The following is a 25,344-nucleotide window of genomic DNA, read 5'->3' as shown; positions in this document are numbered from 1 at the left end:
TTGAATACCATGGCTCCTCCCAAAACAATCACAACACCTATCCATAGGTCTAAGCAGCTAACCCCTATTCACTTCAGTAGATCTGAGTGTCAAACCCATTGGCAAGGGTGGTGCTGTTTTAGAAGATAGCAGCCATGTCTTTCCAATCCTGAGAAATTCCTTTTATATGGACAAAATCATAATATTACAGTTAAGTGACTACTTGTCCCGAAACGCATTACTCTGTGGATTAATAAAATTAGTCGCTTACTATTTGGTTGGCGCGGAGGAAGCCTTTTTCCCATTTTGTTTTTTTCCTGAATGGTCTCCATACATTCAAGTGTTACAGCGGTTACATTCCTGCAGCAACCAACTCTCTCTGGGAAACGCTGTACATAGTGGTTATGACTTGGCCCAACCCAACAAGATGAGTTGTACTCTACTTACCCTTTCCCCTGAGTATGTTTTTTTTTTTCTAGAAACAGTGTCTCTTCCTTTTATTATGCTCTTTTCTGCCATAGTCCTGTAGTCTCTTTGTAGTCTTTCTCAAGTTACTCAACCCTTCTTCTGCCTCCCGTGTCTATAAACGTATATGGATAGCATGTAACTTGATCCTTCAGTGAACTTCTTGTTCGTCTTAATTCTCAGGATTGATTTGAGCTGATTTTAGAGTGAATGATAAGTTTAAGAGAGGGAGGAGAGAACCAGCCTGGTATGGGGGAGAAAGAAGCAGTTTTTTCTAATAAGATATATTATTATGTTTCATATTTGCTTGTACTATTAAATCATGCAAAGTTTATTGAAATAATAGTGACATTTAATAACTTGATGTAAACAGAGACCTAAACAGTAGCTGCTAGACTAATCCGCTCCCCACGGTGAGAAGTTATTAACACAACGATCCCAAATTACTCATGAGTTACTTCACCGTTGTTTCCAGTATTTTTGGGGTTGTTTTTCTTCTTTAGTTCATAAACTTGTAGAATTCTTGCATTGACAAAGCTTTTCACTCATCTCTACTTGAACTTTCCTAACACAGTGGAAGAAAAACATTGATAAGTGCTGATAGGTGGTCCCAGCTCTAGCGTTCTGTCTCTACAAAACATCATCGCCTTAGCAACAAAATCTGATATGTTCTGAGACAATGACAACAGCCTCGGGAAACCATTTACCTTTCCCAAACAGAAGTGCTATATAGTCTTACGTTGATTCACATCTTAAGGGCTTTTTACGTGGGGTGATGATAACACAAACTATGGTTAATGCAAGCATTCATTGCTGATCAATGCCCGTATGGTAAACATGATCGGCGATCAAACGAAAAACAATAAAACGACTCAACGATAACTTCTAGAAACTACACACTATTATTCGTGATGAAAGTAAGTAAGTAGTGATTGACTCGCTATATCGACGATCATTCTGGGTGTGCCCCTTTACATGGGCCAATTATTGGCAACGTTTGTTTCTATAAACTTGGCCCCTGTAAAATTGCTAACGATCAGCCGAGCGGGAGAATAGCTACTTGCCGGCTGATTTTATCTTTTGACCGACGGTAAAATCTATTGTTATCGGTCGCACATCTTCCTGTGTAAACAGGAGACCGATAACAATGAATGTCAATGGCCGCTCAAATGATAGAGTGATCGTTTATGCAGCCCAGCTAAATGATTCATCATACCTTGTAAAGTCACTGCAAGCGATGGCCATATCGGGCCATGTTAAAGGAGTCCAAGAAATCTACCATATCATTGTACAAGCAAATAAGCATCGATTCTAGTGTTTACGGATCTCAGTTGTGGATATTGAGCTGCCCATCCTCTACAAAGGTCAGAGATGTACAATGAAGCTTCTGGGCCCAGTGCAAAATCTGCCACAAGGCCATACTTAATATTGAGTCTTGGGATAGGGGAACATTGAGCTCCCTCAAGGATCATTGCCTGGGAGTGACTGTTACCTCTGAACCCCCCATAGCTATACCTACTAATAAAATACTGATGCTACAGCCTTTATTTCATATTTTTTAACATTTTAATCACTTTTTGTGCACAATTTAAGTTGATACAAAGTATGTGTGATAAATAAATTATTAATAAAACATTTATTAAAGGGCTTTTTACCACCATGGACATGAACCCCTATCCACAAGTTCGGGTATAAGTGCCTTATCATAGGACTTATGAACCTCCTGTCTGCAGTGGCCCTACTATTATTAGCCCTCCCATTAACAACAGAAGTTTCAGAAGTCAGGTGTATAATCTGATCAACTTAATTAGTCATGGAAATTTAACAGATGTACATCTGCTGCCGTCACTCCGTGGAATAGGAGTGGTGGCAGCAGACCGCTGCTACCCTCTATGGGCTGCCTGGACGATCTAGCGATCACCCGGGCAGCCCCCCCGCAGCTGCCCGCGGCCCCCCTGTACTCACTTGCTCGCTGCCAACGCGAAGAATAACAGCAGCAGCGAGAGGGGAATGAGGAGCAAATGAGCGTTGACAGCGCTCGCTTGCTCCTCTCAGTCGCCCTGTGGAATAGGGGCTTTGCTCTCACTGAAAAAAACTTTTGACATTAAAACTTTAGTTTGGTTAGATGTTGAATGTTTAGACCCCCACCACCAGGGAGACACAACTACACGCTTATTTCCCTCGTTTGATGCTCTGTCTGAAGAAGTTGGGTTTTATAAGACGATTATTGTGCGAAAAATCGTTAAATTGTTTGAATTTAAACGATAATCGTTCTGTGTAATTGCAGGCAACGATCGAAAAATCGTTCATATGTCGTTGATTTAGATCTGAATTAGAGATGAGTGAACCTCGAGCATGCTTGAGTCCATCCAAACCCGAACTTTCGGCATTTGATTAGCGGTGGCTGCTGAAGTTGGATAAAGCCCTAAGGCTATGTGGAAATCATGGATATAGTCATTGGCTGTATCCATGTTTTCCAGACAACCTTAGAGCTTTATCCAAGTTCAGCAGCCCCAGCTAATCAAATGCCGAACGTTCATCTCTAATGTGAACCTAAAATTATCATTAATCGTACGCTGTAATTCCACATTCGTTTGCTCAAGTTCCGCATTTGTTCACTAATCGTTCAGTGTAATTGGACATTGTTCGTTGTTTTGCTGGGATCAGAAGGAATAAACGATCATAGTAACAATCGCAATAACAATCGTAGTAACGATCGTAACTAACGAATATCGTTCTGTGTCATATGGTGAAGATTTCAGGTTAACGATAATCTTGTTTGCGATTGTTTATCATTAATCGTTAATCGATAAAAATTTGCTCCGTGTAATAGGACCCTAACTCTATGGAGCCCAACTCTAAAAAGGGCCAGATAAAACAGAAAGTCAGGAGGAGAGGCACACAGCTAGTGATCGATGGGCATCTGATTGCCAGACCTTGACTATCAAAACTTTTGAGACGTTTGTGTGACATATCAAAGTTTTTACTTTAAGTAATGTCTCTGTCATTGCTTTATCACTATTTCATCCACTGACTATAATGCACTGGCCATTTAGCGTTCGAAGAAAGCAAAGCATAGCCCATAGGCATAGCACAATGATTTCCTTGTGAACTGCAGTCTTCATGACAGTAATATCCCTGATATATTACCATGTCCATCTGGAAGTAACCCCCTTTGAACCTATGGCTAGCTTTAGTCAAACTATTTCTTGCACTTATTATTATCTCAGTCCCTTTTTACTGTGTCTACGATCCAAATAGGACAAAGTGCGAAATAACATGAATATTTGTCTCGGAGATTCTTTAGTCTAAATACAGAAGGAAAATATGGTAAAACTGTGAAACTTTCGTCCATTTTTGACATTCCTCGAATTTCAAGGTGAAGTCTATGAATCTTCGTTGATGTGTTTGACACAGGGTTTGTTATAATTTTGTCAAAGTCTTACAAAATGTCATGACAAACTCCTTGGGTATGTGATAATCAGCCAGTTATTTAGTTGTAGGAATAGAATGAATGTTCAGCAGCCTGACATATGCCCAACACCCATCACTGCCGGCATGCCATTACTCCGTAAACTATCTGAAAAATGCAATATGGTCCTTGTTTTGGAGATTTATGTTTACTTGTCATTTTCCCACTGACGGTAAGATAACACGACTATTCTGTGCCTTTTTTTGTGTCATTCGAGCTCAATCCCTATACAACAACTGCCTGTGTCTTTCATTGGTTAATCAGTGACCTGATATCTGGAATCTAGCACTCCTTATGAAATAAATACTGCAGGGATTTCCAGTCTCCGAGAAGTATGCGGTAGGAATTCCTGATGCTATTTTGTAAGCCATGGCGAAATCATTATTACGAACATCTGATTGGTTGGTACCAGAACTAGTAATTTCATGGGATATGTTGGCACGAGGGCAAATGTAGGGAGTTAAGATGTATTAACGCATTACTATTATTTCACCAAAACATTTCACATGTCAAAAGTTTTGACCAGTCTGGGTTAGTGTGTTCAGAAGCCCACAATGACTCTCTGATCGCCACAGCCTTAGGGTATGTTAACAGTGAGTAAAAAAGGCAGAATTCCGCCGCGGAATCCCACCTGTCGCAGTGTGCCATAGCCCGTCTATGGGAAAGCACGCGCTCCTCAGCAGACTCAGCAGCCTCCGTTTAAAGAAGTTACATGTCACTTCTTTGAGCGGAGAGCGCTGGCACCAAAGGAGCACACACCCTCTCATTCACTCACATCAGGACACTGAGCACGGCGGGACTCCACAGAATTCAGCTGTATTTGCTCAGTGTGAACATACCCTGACATTAATTTAATAGAAACTTTTTAATCTTTTAAAGGGAAAATAACAGCAGGGTAGAAGAATCTAACCCGCTAACCTGCTGATATGTCCCTAAAGTGCATGGGGCGCTGAGGATGAAAGTAATTTTCTGAACTTAATCCTCTGCGCGGTTTCTGCGATATTAAAGAAGTCAAGCAATTTCTAAAAGCCAGAAGCCTGCAGGGGAAGGGGGGAAATTGATAACAACTTACTTATCCCCGTGCCCACGGTGAGCGGAGGGAGTACCCGCGGGACGTCCGCTGGGTTCCGGGATCTCCAAGGAGTCCACGTCACAACATGACAGACTGGTCGTTCAGTCAGTCAGTGAATGGGGCGGGACGTCGCTCCAGTCACTGATTTGCCGAGTGGCCAGTCCATCAGCCAAATCATGATGTCATAGCTCGGGGGAAAATTATTTTTAACAGGAGTCCCGCCGCTCATCACAGGCAAAGGGAGCAGTAAGTTCCTACTTGTAATCAATTTCCCCCTCCCCTCTGCAGGTTGACGGCTCTTAGAAATTGCCGGACTTCTCCTTTAAGAATTTAATCCATATGCAAGTATACCATTTAATTGCGCATTGGGGGAGGGGGGGGGTGTAGTCGCACAAGGCAGGGAGGAGGCGTGGCAGGGGCACAAGTTTGATAAATGTGACCATATGTGTTTTATATTTCTGAATTTTGTGCCCATGATGGACTATAGGTAGTAAATTTCCGATGGCATGTAATTTCATGATAAAAGATCTAAACCAAGAGAGGAATTCAGAACCACAATGACGTCTTCAAGAACATGCAGTGCATGGAAGCAAAACCTTTCTTCGTACAAACTGGAAATGTTTACTGACCTTGTCACACGTATATACATGATGACAAGACAAGCTGTCCAAGAAAATGTGAGGAGTAAAAGTAATGCATTTTTCCAGCTGAGATTGGAAAAAAAGAGAATATATATATATATATATATATATATATATATATATATACCTTTTGTACCTTACAACAAAAACAGCTGTAGGTCACTTTCTATCTAAGAGAACATATTAGGAAATGGAGCCACTCTCCTGCCTTCTTGTATGTGTAGCTCAAATTTGGCAAAAATTCATGTTACTCCCGACAAGTGTTGAGCGGACTTGCCAAACTGTTTGGGTTCAGCATCGTTCTCTGAACGCTCTGCACTTGGCTGGAGAAGTTGGAGTCCTGGAAAACATAGATACAGCCATAGGTATCCAATTTCCCCAGCTGCTGGGAGTCAAATGCCAATTGTTCGGATTCAGAGAATTTTGCCGAAATTGAACAATTTGGCAAGTCCGCTCAACACTATTCCTAATCCTTGTCTAAATACTCAGACTGATAAAAACTTTTGACAAGTCTCTGTGACATCAAAATTCTTTTTTTTTGTCTTCATGAGACAATTCCATTCATCTAAATTCTACACGCAAGCTTGGTCACAGAAAACATGGCGTTCCGATACCGATGCGGAGAACTTTGGAATGCAAAAGGTTGTTGTTTTGCGTATTCTCGAGCTCTTGTCTCTGATTAAACCTAATGGAGAAAATTTCTATACGTTTCCCTCAGAGTAATAGAAATTCCGCATTGATGTACGCCTTTTAATAAATATTGCATTGTTACGGATTTAAATTTTCAATCTACAAAGCGATTTATGGTGTGATTAACCTTCACAGCTAATGAAAATTAGATCATGTACAAAAGTCAATCTGAATTACCTTCATATTTAACTTGTTGGAGTCGGTTGCAGCGCGCTACCTCTGTAAGGGGACTTGTGCACGCTGAGGTGCGGCAATTGTCATAAATTGCCTGGCAAAAACACCCTTGCTTTACTGTATTTTGCTTCAAGTTCAGGTAAAACACATCAAAAAAATTTGTATAGAGATGAGAAAACCTAATTTATTCAGAATATTCTAGAAACATCAGATTTGTCTCAATGCCAATCAAACGTGGTGTAAAGAAACCTCATTCTTTAAAAGGGTGGTCCAGAGAAAAAAATAATTGTGTGATACTACATTGCTTTAATAAAGTTATATTAATATATATATATATATATATATATATATATATATATATATATATATAAAACTATATTATTATAACTTTATTAAATTAAATATTTAGTTTTTTTGTTACATATACACTTCAGTTGACTGGCAGCACAAAGGGAAGACAGGGCACCCTCTGCTGCCACTAATGCTAATGTTAGGAACTGCAGGGCTGTCTAAGCTCCGCAGTTCCCAATCCCCTAAACTAATATACCACTGCTGCACAGTACTATAAAGAGCAGGGTCCCTATGTACTGTATATAGGAATATACAGGGAAATAGGAACCCTGCTATATTTGGCTATGCCAGATCAGAGCCAGTGATGGAACACTGCAGGGCTTAGACAGCCCTGCAGTTCTGGACACAAACTTTGGTAGCAGCACCAGTGAATAGTGAATAGCTAAATAAAAAACTATAATTGTTTTTTTATATAAAGTTATATCATAAAAGTAATATAACTTTATTAAAGCAATATATTAGTAAACAAAAAAAAAAAAAGCAAAGTAACCCTTTAACACAGCCAAAAAAAGAAAAAATTAAGGAAGACAAGAATATACTTTTTTAATATCCTGTACTGTACTTGTGGTTTTCCGTACAACTAGTTTGAGGAACATTACTCAGAACTCTTCCTTTAAAGTGAAAGCTCGACTCAAAACACCAATTCGGTTTTTATCTAAAAATTGTGTGTCAATGTGTCATCTATATACTGTATTCATCGCCTTTCACAGTCACTCGGCCAGCATGCCTGCAGCATTATTTTGACTGACCCCATTATAGTCTATGGGGTCTGCTGGGTGCTGTTTATTACTATCATATTATAGATCGAAGATTTGTGGACTGCTGCTTCTTCTATTGGCCTGGATATAAATACAGAATATATATTATATACATTCTGTATATATAGTAAATTATACGTTATATATTGAATGTTATATAGCACACATACTATTAGCTGCTAATAAAATGTGTTTACGTTTCTGACCAATGAGCTATTCCTGTGTATTGGCGCTGTGAATAAATCCAATACCAACTTAGTCTTAAATTGTTTGAAAGAATAAATGACTAAATTACCTGGGACTATAACACAGTTGTAATTCTCAGTCCTTAAATTGCATGGGAAATGTGCTGAATTTGTCGTTTTTCCTCCTCTAACACATTCAAGCCATGATGAAAGTAGATTTCAATGCAGCTGGTGGATGAAAACCAGATGGATACATTTCTAAAATATTCCCCGCTAACCGCTAGCAAACACTCAGGGAAATCAGCGTCCTTAAAGCAAAGTCTCCGAGGAACAAAATGTAATTTGTAAACGTAACAGCGAGTCTTAAATTTCAGATGTTGCCTTGTCGACACACGAGGCACCAGTGCATCCAGGTCATAGAAAATAGCATAGATGCTTTACAAGCTTTACAAGGAGAAAAGAAAGAGAAAGGAACAGAACTCGGAAACGCTAGCGAGAATTTAGGCATAGTAGTTTTTTACTATGATTTGATCCAAAATTTCCAGTTCTAGGAATAACCACTATGTATAATAGATGTGGGTTGACTAAACTTTATATTTCATCATAGATCCACCTTTTTTTAGTCTCAACTTAGTGCTGGAGGTCTGGTTCAAGGACTCAACCATTGGCATCCTTCACTAAAAAAAAATCAGCTATTCGCTGGGGGGATCTTGCCCTTGGCTACTCATTTCCTGTACGGCCTCTACAGAGTAAATGTACTATTACATGCTGCCATAAAAAGGAATGGGATAGCCGGATGGACCAGGCATGCGTGGAAAACAATTGACGAGATAAGACCCAAAAAACCTGTAAACATATGCAAATATTTATTTTTTTCCTCTGATGTCGTGTCCTATAGTACATAGGGGTCAGTTCTTAAAGGTCAGTGGACCCAGCTGAAATTATTGGAATCCACCAGGCAATGTTACAGTGATCAGGAAATAATATTAGGGTTTTAATGCCCAATTATTAATAACTTATTAGATAGAGATCTCTTGATCTTTTAGCCAGATCACAGATGTACAGTACTTTTGCTATTATGTTGGAAAAAAATAAAGGGAATGTGTCATCAGAAAATCACCTATTATATAAATAAGGATTTTATGTTAAACTTATTTTTTTTTAGAAATTTTGGTGTTTTCTTTCAAATTTTTTTATTTTCTGTCTATATTATAAAATAATCCTGACATCTTGCAGTTTTCATTCTCACCACTGGGGCTAAAACTAAGATGAGACTTCCTGTTCTGTCTGTGGTGATAAAAGGAGGCTGCTGTAAAGTGATCTGTACAACATTGCAGCAACATGTGACATCAGCAGATAGAGGAGACAATAGCAGTTCCCTGGGAAATGACCTTTTTAAAGGTCACAGAGTTTGTACATTGATGTTTCACATTGATCTCTAGGGGTTAGTCTGTCTATTGTCGTCTATGTCAATGAGTCTTGCTGTAAAAAAAAGTCAACAAATGCTGTAAAAAAACAACTGGCAGCCCCCATAACAATGTAAAGACAGTGGAATAAAATAAATTACAGTGAGAAAATAGAAACAGATTAGAATAAAAGAGCAAGTTTTAGTATCTGGCTATAATCAGTAAAAAGAAAATATGGTGACACCTGCCCTTTAAACTATTTCCACCCAAAACTACTGTTGGGAAAATTTATCTAATCTATCTAATCTAAATCTAATGCACCAGCCATAAGACAACTGTACAGAATCTGATGGTGCCTGAGCAAGGGACAATCCAATTCGTATTGCTGGGACACATTATGTAATCTGTCTACTGAAAAGTTATGTAGCCCCAGCATCAATAGGAGCATCATCCATGTTATATCTATAGCCATTTACACAGTGTTTGTGATTATCGCCATGGAATTTGTATGTTCCTCCCATATCTAGGTGTCCTCATATTCTTGCACTGCTGGGTTCCCAAGTATTGCTTAGAAGGTTTTGATTCAGATTCTATGGCTGGTTTGGACAGGGACTCCTTTCAGAAGACAGGACATCTGCAGACAGATGTTTCGAGGTTTTTATCCCTCATCAGTGCCGAGCAGGGTGTTGGCTGGCTAGTGAGAGGTCTATCGATGTGGGTCAAAGGGGTAATGACTCTTCTTAAGGAGAGCCCCTCATAAAGATGTATGGAGACACTGATGAGGGGCAAAAAAACCGAAACAGCTGTCTGCAGATGGAAAATCTTTCCTTTCGGAGAGATGGTTTGGTTTGGCTTGGCATAAAATCCCCAGTCAATGTTCTAAGGCTCCTTGACTGAGCGAGACTTGACTTGAAGGGACACCTTTTTGCTGAAGAGGTGTTAGAGCTATTTTGCATATCCTTTCTTCCCAGAATTCTCAGTGGAGCAGCAATGGTCTGTAAGCCTCCACACGTCTTTATGACGGCCTCTCCTTAAGGAGAGTCATCATTACCCCTTTAACCTTGAGCATACTCCAAAACTGTGATCAATGACAACACTGTAGGTGCTGACGAACATGTTGATTTTATATAAATTATACAAGGCAAATAATCAGGAAAGGAAACAGGAATTAAATAAAATAAATAAAATCTTCATTTTTCATAAATGTACCAGTGTTTATCCAGTAAATAAACCGATGTATGATGAATCCAGCCTATTACATTCTCTCTCCCTGTGTCCCCAGAGTCCTGCTTTGAAGATGTCCTGCAATAAGGACACACACACAAATAAAGTCATTAACACTTTGATCGTCTATCTAATCAGTTGAGTGGATAAACATTGCATTAGGCTGAAGAATAGTAGTCCTTGCAGCAGAGCAGCCCTGGGACACCTGGACCTATAAATGCTAGGATTTGATAGCAGCGCCTGTAGCAGGGGAGTCAGCGACATTGGCAGGAATTTTTTCCTTTTGTGAAAATAAGCAGACGGGATATTTGAGAGGTCAGAGAAGGCACCGAGACGTCTTGTGTGAGTGATCTCTGAACACACTTGCCCTGGTATGAAAAATCAGGAATTTAACAGGAAGTGCATTCCCTGTCCATGTGTCTCTTCATTTAAAGGAACAAATTGCTACACAGTAAAAACTAGATGAAGGCCTAAGATTACAATGTATAAGGCAGATGGGTTCCATGTCTTAAGGCCCTATTACACCAAGCAATTACCGGCCGTATTGGTGTAAAAGCTAGCGTTTTAAGGCAACGATCATGCATGATGTCAGCTGATCATTGTCTTTCAACATGTTTAAAAAAATGTCAACGATAACAATGGTTTGCTGGCCATCGCCCCATGCAAAAGGAGCTGCGGCAACAGTAGTCCGCTGCTATCTCCTATGGATTCCCTCTCATAGCCCCCCCTTCCCTCCTCTTACCCATTCACTCCGGTGTGTGTAATAGTTAGGGCCCTATTCCATCGGACGATAGTACAATAAAAAGATAAAGTAGTGGCACTCACCAGTGATATTCGTAGTGCAGATATCTTTATTTCAGTAAGGCATGGAACTGTGCAGGGCGGACGCCAGGGTCTGTTGAAACGCAGAAGCGCGAAACAAGCTTGTAACCTGCATCTACCTGGCGTCCGCCCTGCACAGTTCCATGCGTTACTGAAATAAAGATATCTGCACTACGAATATCACCAGTGAGTGCCACTACTTTATCTTTTTATTGAACAGTAAAAATAGGTCTAGGTCTTATAAAGCGATCAACGATTTCTCGTTCGGACGTTAATCGTTAACAGCATTTTAACCGAATGATTATTGTTTACATTCGAACGATTTAACGATAATCTGAACAATAATTGTCCGGTGGAATAGGGCCCTTAGACTGAGGAGCAAGCGAGCCCTGATCTGACAGGTCGGCGCTTGGGTATATGTAATAGGGCCTTTTGAATGTATTTGACATTCATGATAGATGAATTTATTTTTAGGCTGGGTTCACACTGTTTTTTTGTAGTTTGTTTAACGTATCCATTTTATAGGGAAAAAACGGATGCAAAAATAGATGCAAATGTGTGCCCTCCGTTGGAATCCGTTTTTTTTAGTGACTTCCATTATAAAAAAGACCGGATTGAAACAAATGGTGGTTGACCACAGTTTGTATGTTAAAATTAATCATTTAAAAACGGATGTGTTAAATGGACGCAGTGTGAACCCAGCCTGGAATCTAAAGTGGTTAATCTAAGTTGCTATAAAAGAGGTATTCCAATCTTGGTTTGTTATCCCCTAGGCATAAGACCCCACTGATCCCGAGAACTGGGAAGCAATAGCTCCTGCAACAAATGGAACGCTCACTGTATGGGAGTTCTCTATGGGACTGCTAAACGCTTCTGAGTGTGGAACTTGTAAGTGTTCGGTGGCCCCATAGAGAATAAATGGAGTGCAGGCTGCAATGGCAGCTGTTTTCGGTGCAGTTTGGCACTTTTTTCTCCTTTGTCTCCTGAAAGATCCATTGTAGGACAGACACCAGCTGTTGGACTCCACTGACTTATAAAGATGTCTGTCTCTTTGATAGGAATAAAGAGCACTGCAAGATCTCAGAATACCTCTCATGAAGATGTGAACAAAGCCTTTACGCATGGATACAACACATTCTGCAGAAAGAGATAGAAGCGCTGTATAACCACCATCTGATGTGGCTCCCAGAGGTGGGGATCACCTCTCACCTCTATTAGCTCAGAAGGCCCTTGTACAGTATTTGGAGATGGTTGTTCTATAACAGAAATTACATTTGAATTAAAAATGTAATTACACATTAATTTTCATAAATCCGCGATCAAATTATTTTTAATTTACATTCAACATGTCAACAGTCAGTCCTCACATAGGAAAATGGAATATTAAGAGACTAAGAGGTTCCAGAACAAGAAATCAAGGGAGATTATGGGCAGGGATGCTCAGTGCCGGTAATCAAGGCCAGTGATCAGCCATTGAACGAGAAATCTCTTGTCCGTTGGCTGATCACTAGAGTCGAATTTCGAACATGCACGAGTTTATTTGAACCAGAGTGTGCGGCATCTGATTGCTGGTGGCTGCTGAAGCTGGATGGGTGTATCCATGTTTTTTAGAACTCACTAGGGCGGCATCAGAAGCCCCCGCTAATCAGATGCCGCATGCTCGGGTTTGGACAATGCTCAAGGTTTGCTCAACTTTACTGATCATATCTTTTGTATGGACAGTTAAATAATCACTAGTCAGCCACAAATCTTCCTGTGTAAACGGTAATGTCTGGCCAAGTACAATGAAGCTAATGGGCTGCACAAATGATCCAGCGATCACTCGGCCAGGCCACATGATTAATGGAGCCTTGTGAAGAAAATCTGAATCTACTATTGCTGAGTTTGGTACAGGTTTGTAGGGAATTTTGAACTGGTAATAAAAAAGGAATAAAAATAAAAACTTTCCATTACTTCTCCCGATGTTCCAGTGGAGTTGATTTTCTGGTTCCCTGGTCGTCTCAGTTTCCCTATTGATGATGGGCAGAAGGTCAGGTGTTCAGAAACCATTGGGGATTCAAAGGAAAATTGCTATAAGAGTATGAGTCCTATCTGGCCGCATCACCGAGGGTAGTGGATATCATTACACTGGGGGCACCAGGCCCACCTCCAATGCATAGAGCAGGCCGATGCACATGAAGAAACTGGTGCTGATCACGGGAATCCGGCAGCGTTTTGAAAAATGACCAGCGCCGACCGGGTAGTGAAAAAAAAAATTCCCCACAAATTGAACTGGAACATTCACTTTAACTTTGGGATTTTTCTGCAGATCCACAGCAAAATCTGCAATATATTCATAAACTCAATGGACCAATTTCCACACGGAAAATTCTGCAGTGTGTAGATGAAATCCCATCCACGTTGCTGCTACTGTAGTCCACTGTGGTATTTTCATTCACAAGCCTGGATGGAAAATCCCCAGCAATTATGACCTGTGGGAACAAAACCTTAGATCCACATAATAAACATATAAGAAGGATGAGTAATACCAGATCAGAGTCATGAAGCATTGTATGAGAAACTAGCTGTATTGTAACTCCTAATTGTATTCTTGTAGCTTTAAAAACCATTGACAAAAAAATAAATATTAAAAACTTTTGACTTTTTAAAGGTATTCTGCATATGACATGGTGATTTTAGTAAAACATGGAAAACGCCTATAAGAATTGGTGGTCAGCGTATGGAAGACAAGGCCGTATTGGACGGCACAATCCCGTATGAAAACAAACTTTTTCACAGATCCTTCACAATCAGTCATGTAGCTGGACCCCAAAGAACGATGCAGAACCTTCCTTACTATCAGCCATTGGCTACACAGGGAGATGTGCAGCCGATGACTTTCCAGTAGGTCTGGTTGGCTGATCCCTAGGCCAATTACATGGGACAATTTCACCGATTTGGCCAAAAATCACCCTGTGTAATAGGGTCCATACTAAACATAAGGCCTACTTTACTAGTGAAAAATGTGTCCATATGATCAGATTAGAACATGAAAATGAATTTAAAGGTGAGCAGCAGTAGAGGTGAGTTTCGCTTATTTTTTTATTTTTAGCTAACTCTTAACCTTATATGTTTTTTCTTTTTATTTATATCAGAAAATATCTCATCTAGTAACAATGTTAAAAAATATTTCAAGAATCTATGTGTTGCCATGGCGTGTGTACATGTGTTTATTCTTGGATAATGAAACTGATTCTGATCGAGGTGAGAGTATCGGTTAGGTCATAGAGTTAATCAGTAACCCGGATTATGACACAGTCTTTGGTTACAAGGACACAAATAATGACACATTGCACAAATTCACTCTATGTTCTATGAGTCACCGCACTGATGTGATAAGGAACAGACTAAACAGCAGCACTTTTGAGACAAATTCTTAGAATTTTTTCAAGCCATAGGCATCCGAAATATGGCATGTGATAATGATAAAAGCCTTTTCCTTGTCCAGTCTATGAACAAGAGTGGCGCTGTTTACAAGGAGGCCTTCTTTTTTTTTGGGGGGGGGGGGAATCTCAGACAACCCCTTTAATGATAAATACATATAAGCAAATTGATTTCGGAAGAAATGAAATTTGTCGCAAACTTTACAAAAAAAGTCATTTGTTCTGTTCAACCCCAATTTTTTGTAACATGCTTTAAGTAAAATAGTTAAGGAGCAGAGACTCTTGTCAGAGAAAGGAGACCCTGCTCCTGTACTTACTGAACAGGAGCACTGGTTTCCTCTTAGCTCACATTCACTGGGGCAGGCCCAAAACATCCAGCCCCTCAGATGTTTAGTACCCAAAAGTAAGAGTATCCATCACCTTTTACTCACATTAGCTAGGTCGGCGATGTTTACTGTATCCCTCAATGCTCAGCAAGTACAGGAGCAGGGACTCCTGTCTTTGACAGGAGTTCCTGCTCTTCTGTGTAGTATCCATGGCACCCGATGATCATAGTTGGACTGACAGGAGTCCTCACTCCTGTTCAGTAAGCAGCCGTGCTATATGCATTGCAGGTTCCTTAGTATATGCGCTGGGCTGGGCACTCCCAGCTCAACATATGTGCAATGCCAGAGTAAACAGCAGTGCTATATACATGGCCACTTATTTGGTATGTGTACGAAGCCACTGTCACTCATACTCCCTCTTTGACTAAATGTATGTCTTTTTGCTCGGTGTACAGGAACAGGGACGCCTATCTTTTGACTGGGGCCCCTGCTCCTGTATGAATCCAATAATGATCACTGATCTCATCTCCAGCAGGGGGTTTGGCAAACATCAGTATAAAGTATATGGGGACCTTATTAATAATGTTGTCGAAGACTTGTGAACCTTCACTTATATTCTATGGCCCTCACATTTCCCCCATATCTCTACCATTAGTCACCTATCATCTACGGCTGACAAAATATCAAGCTCAGAAACAAAGAACTCATTAATGGAAGTGATGGAAGGTAAAAAGAAAGACGATTAGTCTGAACCCTGACAGAGAAACATGGTCTGTACACTAAAACATAAATTAGATTATTCATCAAAGTCTGGTGGCAGTGTCACCCGGTCGTGGTGAAAAGCAATAGTTATTATTAATGAGAAACTCTCTAATTATTTTTCTCTCTGAAAAATCTGGCAATCATTTAATTGTTTGTTTCTTTTTTTTTTCTTTTTTTCTCTTTCCTAAATAATATGAAAGCAATATTCTAAAAAGCAACTTGACTCGAAGATCCTTCAGAATATTGGCCTGAAAGCCTCCAATTTCAGCATCATTAGTCAAACCCGTAGGAGATTTTAAAAGCATTAAACGAAATCGGATTTATCACACAAAGTAGATTTTCAGAAAATGGATACCATTGACTTAATATACAACTCTCCGAATGCTGGATACTATTAGATGTCGCAGGCTGCGGACAATTACCACATGGGTACAGGGCTGCCGGGGGACTCACTACAACACAGGGGCAATGTTTGGATCCGTCGTCCATATCTACATTGTATTCCCTCATACTCTAAAGGGGATTTCTTGGTTTGAAAAAGAAAATCAGATCCCCTGTTAGGGATTTCTGAGTTAGTATAGGGGTTTTATGTTCAGTTCATCTAGCCAAAGTGTATAGCGTTATAAACAAAGAGTATCACATCATGAAGGATCCAGCATGTCCATGCATCACACAGACAACCTACAGATTTCAAGAGGAATTGTGCCATACTGCTCTTCTCCCATGGTGGCGTTAAGTTTAAAAGGGTTAAAATGGCTATACTAGTTTTTTTTATAATGGACTCCAAGTGCTTTAGAAATTAAAGTAGCACTCCCCCCAAATACTTTCATTGCCACCACCGCTGCCGGATGGCATCTATACTCACCTGCGATGCTTGCTTTCCCGTGGCTTCATTCTGGCCTGTTCAAATCCCGCCAGAGCTCATGTGACATCTTCTCCGTCTGTCCTGCAGCTATGGAGATCGGAAGTCAGAGTCTACAATGCATCCCTATGAGAGTGTTTTTATAGAGATGCATTAAAGACCCAGACTTCTGGCTTTCAAAAACACAGGGAAAAAAAGAGGGTTAGAAGAGCGATCAGGAATTAAACAGCGCCATAGTACCAGAATGAAGCCACACCGCGAGAAAGTGATAGTCGCAGGTGAGTATACATGTTATCTGATTGGAAGGGGGTTTCGATCAAAAGGTATTTGGGGGGAGATCTTCTTTAAAAAAGCATACTCACCTGCCCTGATCTCTGCAGCTGTTCATCCTGCAGTGTCAGGCTCCTACTGCTCACTGCTGCTCCACGCTTTTTCTGAAGTGTCAGCCCTGCAGGAAATGCCTGCTCAGCTAAAAACTGGCCAAGTGATCACATAAAACAAGTCTCAAAACTGTAAGGGATGGCAAAGGAGGCTCCTCATTATGTTTACTACCAGCAAGACCTTAGGAAGGCAAAGGGGGTTCTAGATGACCATATGTAAAAACAACAGTCCCAGAGTGCCCAGAGGGTGGAGCCTCCATGTTAATTGCCCAGTACTTCCTTTGCTAGTATTTCCTTTAGCATCCAATCAGGAGACCACTCGAGTCGTCATTCAGGGCACAGTGAACTGGACAGGGAGGTGCTCAGGGCTGGGCAATTAACATGAAGGGCTCTCCCTCTGGGCTTTTGCGATGGCAATACCCTGGAAACTTAAAGGGGTTTTCCGATTTAAGGCTGTGTTCACACTACGTAAAAGTACGGCCGTTGTTGCCATTGGCAGCAACGGCAGTACTTTTCACGTTGTGGAACACTGCCTCTGCTTCTATGGGATCCCGGCCAGAGCGTATACACATGGTATACTCTCCGGCCGGGATCCCGTGCGGCGCCGCAAAGAAGTGACATGTCAGTTTTCTGCGGCCGCAATTCAGTGAATTGCGGCCGTAGGAAACCCTGTCAGTTCACACAATGAAGCAACTGGGCGTCCCGTGACCCGGCCGGGGTCACAGAACGGCTGGTCTCTTACGTTGTGTGAACATAGCCTAAAAATGCTTGTCGGAAAATATCAGATTGTGGGGGAGCTGTCTATCGGTGCCCTTGCTCCTTTGTTATGAATAGAATAACTGGAAATAGCTAGAATAGCTGGAAAGAAATGAGCGCTATACTCTGCCGAGCAGATTGCATTTGGTTTGACAAGTGTTTGAGTCTCCTATTGTTTTCAATGGGGTTCGTTACTCAAGTCCAGAACTCGAGCTTTGTAATATGATCAACTCAAGTAATGGGCACGAAAGCATTTTAGTGCTCACTCAACACTTACTAGAACCCTAGATATGTTTTTTCACTCCTCCTCTCCCCGTTCTCCTCTTTAATTAACTCTATGAGTCAGACAATACAGACAGCCTTTCCTTTAAGTCCCATGGTAGGACTAAATGTCGAAAGAAGAGCTAAGCCAATATTATCTGTGACCTAATGCTGTTAACACAGTGTAGTTTACAAGCCGACTGAAGCCGACTGAATGAAATTTTGGACAGAAAAGAGGAATAGGGTTCTATTTCATTATGCAAAAAAGAACATTGAAAAAGTTTTCATTTCTCAAACAACCACAAAATACTAATAAAAAATAAAAGAGAGAAGAGATAATTTTACTATTCTCTTCGGAACTACAGGATATTAGATTGCTCATGGGTCACAAAGTAACTATACAAGACCACAGCGACTGTATAAACGGTAGGGTGACTTTCACTGTTCAGTTAGCCCGGTTATGCCTGGTTTGTTACTAACAATATGTGTAATCCCACAACTAAGCCTTCTGTATTTGCAAAGTTCCTTATATTTTGAATCATTCGTCATGCATACATATCACTTTTCGAGTGCAGTATGTAATATTTTTTTTTAAAAAGTATTCTTAAAAAAAAGTTATTGAATGTCTATTTGTTAGGCTGTGTTCACACTGTGTTCATCATCAATGACTATTCTTTAAAAAAAAACAAAAAAGAGTAATTGAATGTCAACCCTAGGGCAGCTCTAGGAAGTTCTGGAAAACATGGATATAGCCATAGGCCATAAGCTGTATCAATGTTTTCCCGGACCCCCTAGGGTTGATTCCAACTTCTTCAGCCACAAATATTCAAATGACGAACGATAAGATTCGAGAATATTCGCGTTGCCCTCATCTCTAATAACCACTCCTTTGGTAGACATTCGCATCTTACAAGGAATTTACTAGAAATGAGCGAAGCAGGCTTCGTTTAGCTTTGTAGAAAGCAGAATGATCGCCATTTGAATCCTGATGTCTGCCCACTCCATGGTGGCCTTGAAAACATGGATACTGCCTATGGCTGGATCAAAAGCTGATCATTCTGCTTCATTTAAAGCTTAGAGGAGAAGTCCTGTGAACATTTTTCTTAAAGTATTGTATTGCCCCCCCCCCCCCCAAAGTTATACAAATCACCAATATACACTTTATACAGTACTTTAGAAGTGTTTTTTTTTCCATGGACTTACGACGGCATCTAGGCTTCACTTCCTGGATAAAATGGTGATGTCACGACTCCCAGAGCTGTGCGGGCTGTGGCTGCTGGAGAGGATGATGGCAGGGGGATGCTCAGTGTCTCTCCAGTGCCCTGTGTCCCCCTGCCATCATCCTCTCCAGCAGCCACAGCCCGCACAGCTCTGGGAGTCGTGACATCACCATTTTATCCAGGAAATAAAGCCTTGATGCAGTAGTAAGTGCAGGGGAAAAAACCCTTTATAAGTATTTCCCGTAATAAGTGCATATTGTATAACTTTTGGGGGGCAATACAATACTTTAATAAAAATTTTCGCCGGACTACTCCTTTAACGAAGCCCACTTCACTCATTTCTAGTATTTACCTTTATAACATTGTCTATGTAAATAACCTAAGTCTAGGAAAGGGGGTTTATTTTCTACACCTATGTCTCTATAAGGATATTAGGGGGATGTATGACCAGAACATTGGCATGCAAGCCTTGATAAGTTCCCCCCGGAGTCTCTTTATAGATAATCCTGGTTGTAGTGATCCTGCTTAAATGAATGCTGAGACTGCACGTACTTCCAGTTTTTCCCACAATAACTTTGCTCTTGCTACATCCTAGTGTCTGAGTCACATCCAGCAGAGGAGGTCTGGTTTGAATTTTAAGAAGCCACCAGCTCCACGTAAAACATTGCCTGGATTGTTCCTGGACTCTTCTCGCTGCGTATTGTTGACCTTAACATTCAATACACATCAGGTACAGAAGTGCTGATCTTCAATAACCCTGCTGACCTAAATGTGGGCAAGATGCTGAGATTCATCTGGTGACGTCCCCTGCTGAGATGTAGAGAAGAAAAACAATTCCCCGCTCTTTTCATTTTCTTGTCCTCTAAATCACTTCCTTTCCCACACAACATCTTCAAACAGCATGAGCAGCCATATCCACTCCCGGCTTCCAGCCATCGCCTCGTCTTAAACCCATCTCAATGTCAGTAAATTGGGTCTAAGTATTTTATCTTTTCAACAAGTAATTGTTGGTCCTAACTGGTGTTAAACAAGGGGTGTATAATATGGTCCCTAAGGTTTAAAGTGAATGTATTGAGAGACAAAGTTGCAACCGCGGAAGAGAATTTAAAAAAAATGTTATATACAGTACCAAAAAAGTCTAAAAAACTTATTCCTTAGGCTGTATTCACACTTCCGTGGTCGCGGATCCACAACGAACATCCCCGCCGCCCGGCAGCAGAGATAACAAGAAAACAGAAGACAAATACTAGTCTACTCCTCCCATGCCAGTGAACGGGGGGAGTAGGCGGGTCGTTGTCTTTGGTGCTCCTGTCATCTCTGCTGTCGGACAGCACTTCTCTTGGGGGATCTGTGCCGCGATCCTCCTCCGGCGCGGATCACGGCATGGATCGTGTGAATGAGACCTTAGTGTCTCGGTATCTTTACAAACTTTACTTAACTGTAGATATATGATATCACGTCATATGACCACAAACGCTAATCATAGGCCGAGGTGGTGAACACAGGGGAGTTTACTAATATTATCTAATTTTTAGCACAAACCAAGAGTCCTTTAACAGGGGGTGATTATCGGCAGCCAGGAACTCTCATCGCTGAATATTGGCCCGTATAAACGGACCAGCTTTAGAGATGAGTGAACCTCGAGGACCCTCGGGTTCTTCTGAACCTGAACGTGCAGCATTTGATTACTGATGGCTGCAGAAGTTAGATGCAGCCCTAGGGAGTCCTGAAAAACATTGTATCCATGTTTTCCCAGAAACCTTAGGGCTATGTGCAACTTCTTCAGCCACTGGTAATCAAATGTCGCACCTTCAGCTTCAGAAGAATCCGAGGGTCCTCGAGGTTTACTCATCTCTAATAAGCATTAAAATTTATCTTAAAAAATAAAAATAAAAAATAAAAAATATATATATATATATATATATATATATATATATATATATATATATAGTTAATGGTTACATTATGTAAAATGTCTAATTTTAATTTCATCACCCTGTTGACTTTTGATCAGTTAGTTTACTCCTCTGCACCAGTGTACGGCTGTTGGCCAATCATCATCCATCTTCACTGGGCCAACTGACATCACTTCCTGTATTTGATCTCTTTTTTTTTGCTGTTACTAAAGACCAAATGGCCTTAGTGATGGAGCCTTGACACATCTATACCCTGTCTAGTCTAAGGGCCCTATTTCACAGGAAGATTATCGTTCAGATTATCGTTAAGTCGTTCGAACGATTATCATTCGTTTGAATAGCAGTTAACAATTAACGACCGAACGAGAAATCGTTGATCGTTTAATAAGACCTGGACCTATTTTTATCGTTGCTTGTTTGCAAATTGTTCGTATTGAATAAGATGGCGTTCGGTCGTTCGCAGTAGTGACGAACGCAATAGCAACGACAACACGACCGCAAGAACGATCATAAGTAACGATTATCGTTCCATGTAAATGGGTGAATGATTTCAGGTCTTTCGCAATCGCGGTCGTTTGAATCGTTTATCGTTAACGATTATACGAACGATAATCGTCCTGTGGAATAGGGCCCTTAGTTTGCATTCTCTTGTCTAAATGTATGAAAACTGATTATTTTCATCATGATGCTGGAATGTTTTGAGCCTCATTTTGGAAAACCCCTATACAGACTTATAACCAGATTAAAAAAAACAAAACAGAAGTGCAACTCGCTATAACATCACGTAATTTCACTGAAACTAACAAAAATTTTAGCATGCAATTTACCATTTGTAAAATCATTAGAATATATTAGAAATAGGAAGATGGAGATAGGGAGAGAAGCACTATGCTAAGTGCTTCTCCCTGCTAAGCATTCTAATATTCGGTAGGGATCTCAGCATCGAGACCTTGATTAATTAAAACTTTTCACTTGTCTCTTTAACATGCCAAATTTTCTTTTCAAATGACTATCACATGTGGTAGGAGATTTTGTCTCTTTCCTTCTGGTTCCATTAAGTCGGGGCCAACATAAGTTCAAAAAAGTTATCGCAATTTGCATATTCGCTATACATATAAATAAGCTAAAAAATTCCTCAAAAACGATTTTCAAAACTTTTCTCATCTTTTCATTATCGATGAACACAACTGGAGCATGCTTCAGTCCAACCGTTCGGCATTTCATGACTGGTGGCTGAAGAAGTTGGATGCAACACTTTGGTTCCCTGGAAAACATTGATAAAGCCATAGGCCCGGTTTACACTACATGAAACACCGGCTGTTCTGTGACCCGGCTGGCTGGCCGGTGTCAGTGCAGTTTATCCAGGCTCAGGCTATGTTCCCACTACGTGAAAGACTGGCCGTTACGTGACCCGGACGGTCTGTACAAAGATAATTCCGGCTGGATGATCTTTCCGGCCGCAGTGTTCAGATGCGGACGCATTAGTGCGCGCCCGCATCAGAACTTCGCACAGCACACAATGAAGCAAGCGGCCGGGGCCACTCGCTTAATTGTGTAAACTGACAGGTCTTTCTGCGGCCGCAATTCACTGAATTGCGGCCGCAGAAAACTGACATGTCAGTTTTTTGCGGCGCTGTATGGGATCCCGGCTGGAGAGTATACTATGTGTATACGCACTGGACGAGATCCCATCGCAGTAAAGGCAGTATTCCTCACCATACAAAGTACGGCCATTGTTGCTGACAACAACAGCCGTACTTTTACGTAGTGTGAACATAGCCTGATACTGCAGTACCAGCCGGATAAACTTCAATTCTATCGAATTGGGATGCGGGCGCATCCGTATGCGCCCACATCCCAATTCACCGTTGAACACAATGGAGAGTGCAGGCTTCTGTGGCCACTATTCAATAAATAGTGGCCGCACAAATTTGACATAGTGTATACTATGGGGGAGATTTATCAAACATGGTGTAAAGTGAAACTGGCTCAGTTGCCCCTAGCAACCAATCAGATTCCACCTTTCATTCCTCACAGACTCTTTGGAAAATGAAAAGTGGAATCTGATTGGTTGCTAGGGGCAACTGAGCCAGTTTCACTTTACACCATGTTTGATAAATCTCCCCCAATGGCTTATATACAGGTGTCCATGACAACACATCTGGTTCCTTGTTCTGATCATTTAGGAACACAGTGTAGCTCCACATCACCATCCACATGAATTTCCACGTATTAAAAGCAATGATAGTATCTGTACTAAAACTTTTAAATGCCATTTTACAGAAATCAATTCAATAGTACAAGCAATTATAAGAAACTCTGTAATAGTTTCTATTAGGAAAAAGTGTTACCTCCCCAACCCCACCCCCTCTCACTTACAAAGAAGCAGGATTTCTGTGTCCATTATGCTCTATGGAGAGGGGAGGGGCCAAGAGGGATGAGGGAGCATGGAGAGGAGAAAAGCAGGGCTGTACAAAACAACATTCTGCAATCTTCTCTCACCAAGCTCCCACAAGCACTGACCTCTCTGACCTCTGAATCCAGCGTTTTATGTGCCCAGACAGTCTGCGGACTGTACAGCTTCTTCTCTGCTTTTCCGGCTCACTCATCCCACTCAACCCCTCCCCCCTCCATAGGTTAGAATGGACACAGCAGAACCCGTCTTCACTTTGCTTTTCTGTAATGAAGACAGTTTTGCCTGATAATGCACAGATAAGAAGTGAGGGGGAGGCTTCAAAACAGCTTTTTGAGTACAGAAAGAGGCTTTTTTACCTGATAAAACCTATAACAGAGTTTCTTAAAATCCCTTGTACTATTGATTTCTGCAATAAAAATTTAAATGGCAGTTACAATTTAAGAAATGTCCCTTTGTAATGTGATCATTTCTATTGAAACTATGGCCCCTATTGGACGAGGCAGTATCTAAGTATCTAATAAAACATAGTTTTACAAATTTAAAAATTGCACTGAATTTCAGCAATATTTTTTCATTCTGATTTTAAGTTTCCAATTTGTCCCTAGTTTCAGACATTTTTTGCATCCTACTCCTAGTTTCAGGCTTGTTTCCTGTAGATTCTCTCTTACATTTGTCCCCTTCCTCTTTATTGGATGCATTAAGTGTTGGGATGAAGTCGGGGTCAGGTCAAATGAAGTCTAAGTGGTCATAAGCGTTCATTAACTATTGGCCAAAAGCTCATTTAGCTGTCAACTGTTTCCAAACTGAAATTTAACATGCCCAATCATTTTTTGTTCCACCCAAAGTATAATGAACAAACGTTGGGTAAACATCCCTTACACATTGGCCTGACAGTCCCGAATTGTTGAGGTTCTGCAACGTTCTCTCACTCTTCATTTGACTCTCGGCATCTGGAGCAGTTGGATGCCACCCTAGAACTGCCAGGAAAACATAAATACAGCCTATCTATGTTTTCAAGGACTACCTAGGGCGGCATCCAGCTTCTCCAGACGGCGGGAGTCAAATGGCGAGTGTTTGCTCAACACTATACGTTTGTAGTCTGTAAGCACAAATACACATAAGTACTTATAGGAGCTGTAGGAAAAATAGGGTACCGTATTTTCCGGCGTATAAGGCGACTGGGCGTATAAGACCACCCCTGACTTTTGATTAGATTGTCAGAGGTTCGCCTTATATGCCGGAAAATGTTAATCCCTGCCTCATTGCAGCTCTGCTGCGGTCAGGCAGGGGTTAACTGCAACTAAATAAAAAAAAAAAAACAGTTAACTCACCTGGGGCCCGTTCCCGGCATCGGCACGCCTGCCATACCGTTCCCGGCTCAAGCAGTTTACATACACTACCTGTGCGGGAGACGGAGATCGCCGAACCTCACCCGGGCAGCCGAGCATCTCACTGGAGAGGCTAGAAGACACTGCCTGCGCCGGGAACGGTACAGGAGGCGCGCCGATGCCAGGAACTGGCCCTAGGTGAGTTAAATGTTTGGTTATTTTTATATTGGTCGCCCCACACGGTGGGGATGGGGCCATTTTTGACCCCCCTACCGAAGAATACGGCATTTAACATCAAGGCTATTTCCAATGTTCCTTATTTTTATTTTTAAAATGCATTGGGGGCTCCGTAACATAACACTAATAAAATGTAATAGCAGTATGCTTTTCTATAGGGGGATTATTCTAAAAGATTATGGATTAAGAATAAGTGTATATTTCATTTAAATCCATGTT

The sequence above is a fragment of the Dendropsophus ebraccatus genome, chromosome 2 (assembly GCF_027789765.1).
Source record: "Dendropsophus ebraccatus isolate aDenEbr1 chromosome 2, aDenEbr1.pat, whole genome shotgun sequence".
NCBI classification, from domain to species: domain Eukaryota; kingdom Metazoa; phylum Chordata; class Amphibia; order Anura; family Hylidae; genus Dendropsophus; species Dendropsophus ebraccatus.
The sequence above is the reverse complement of the archived record's forward strand: the minus strand, read 5'-3'. Positions refer to the sequence as shown.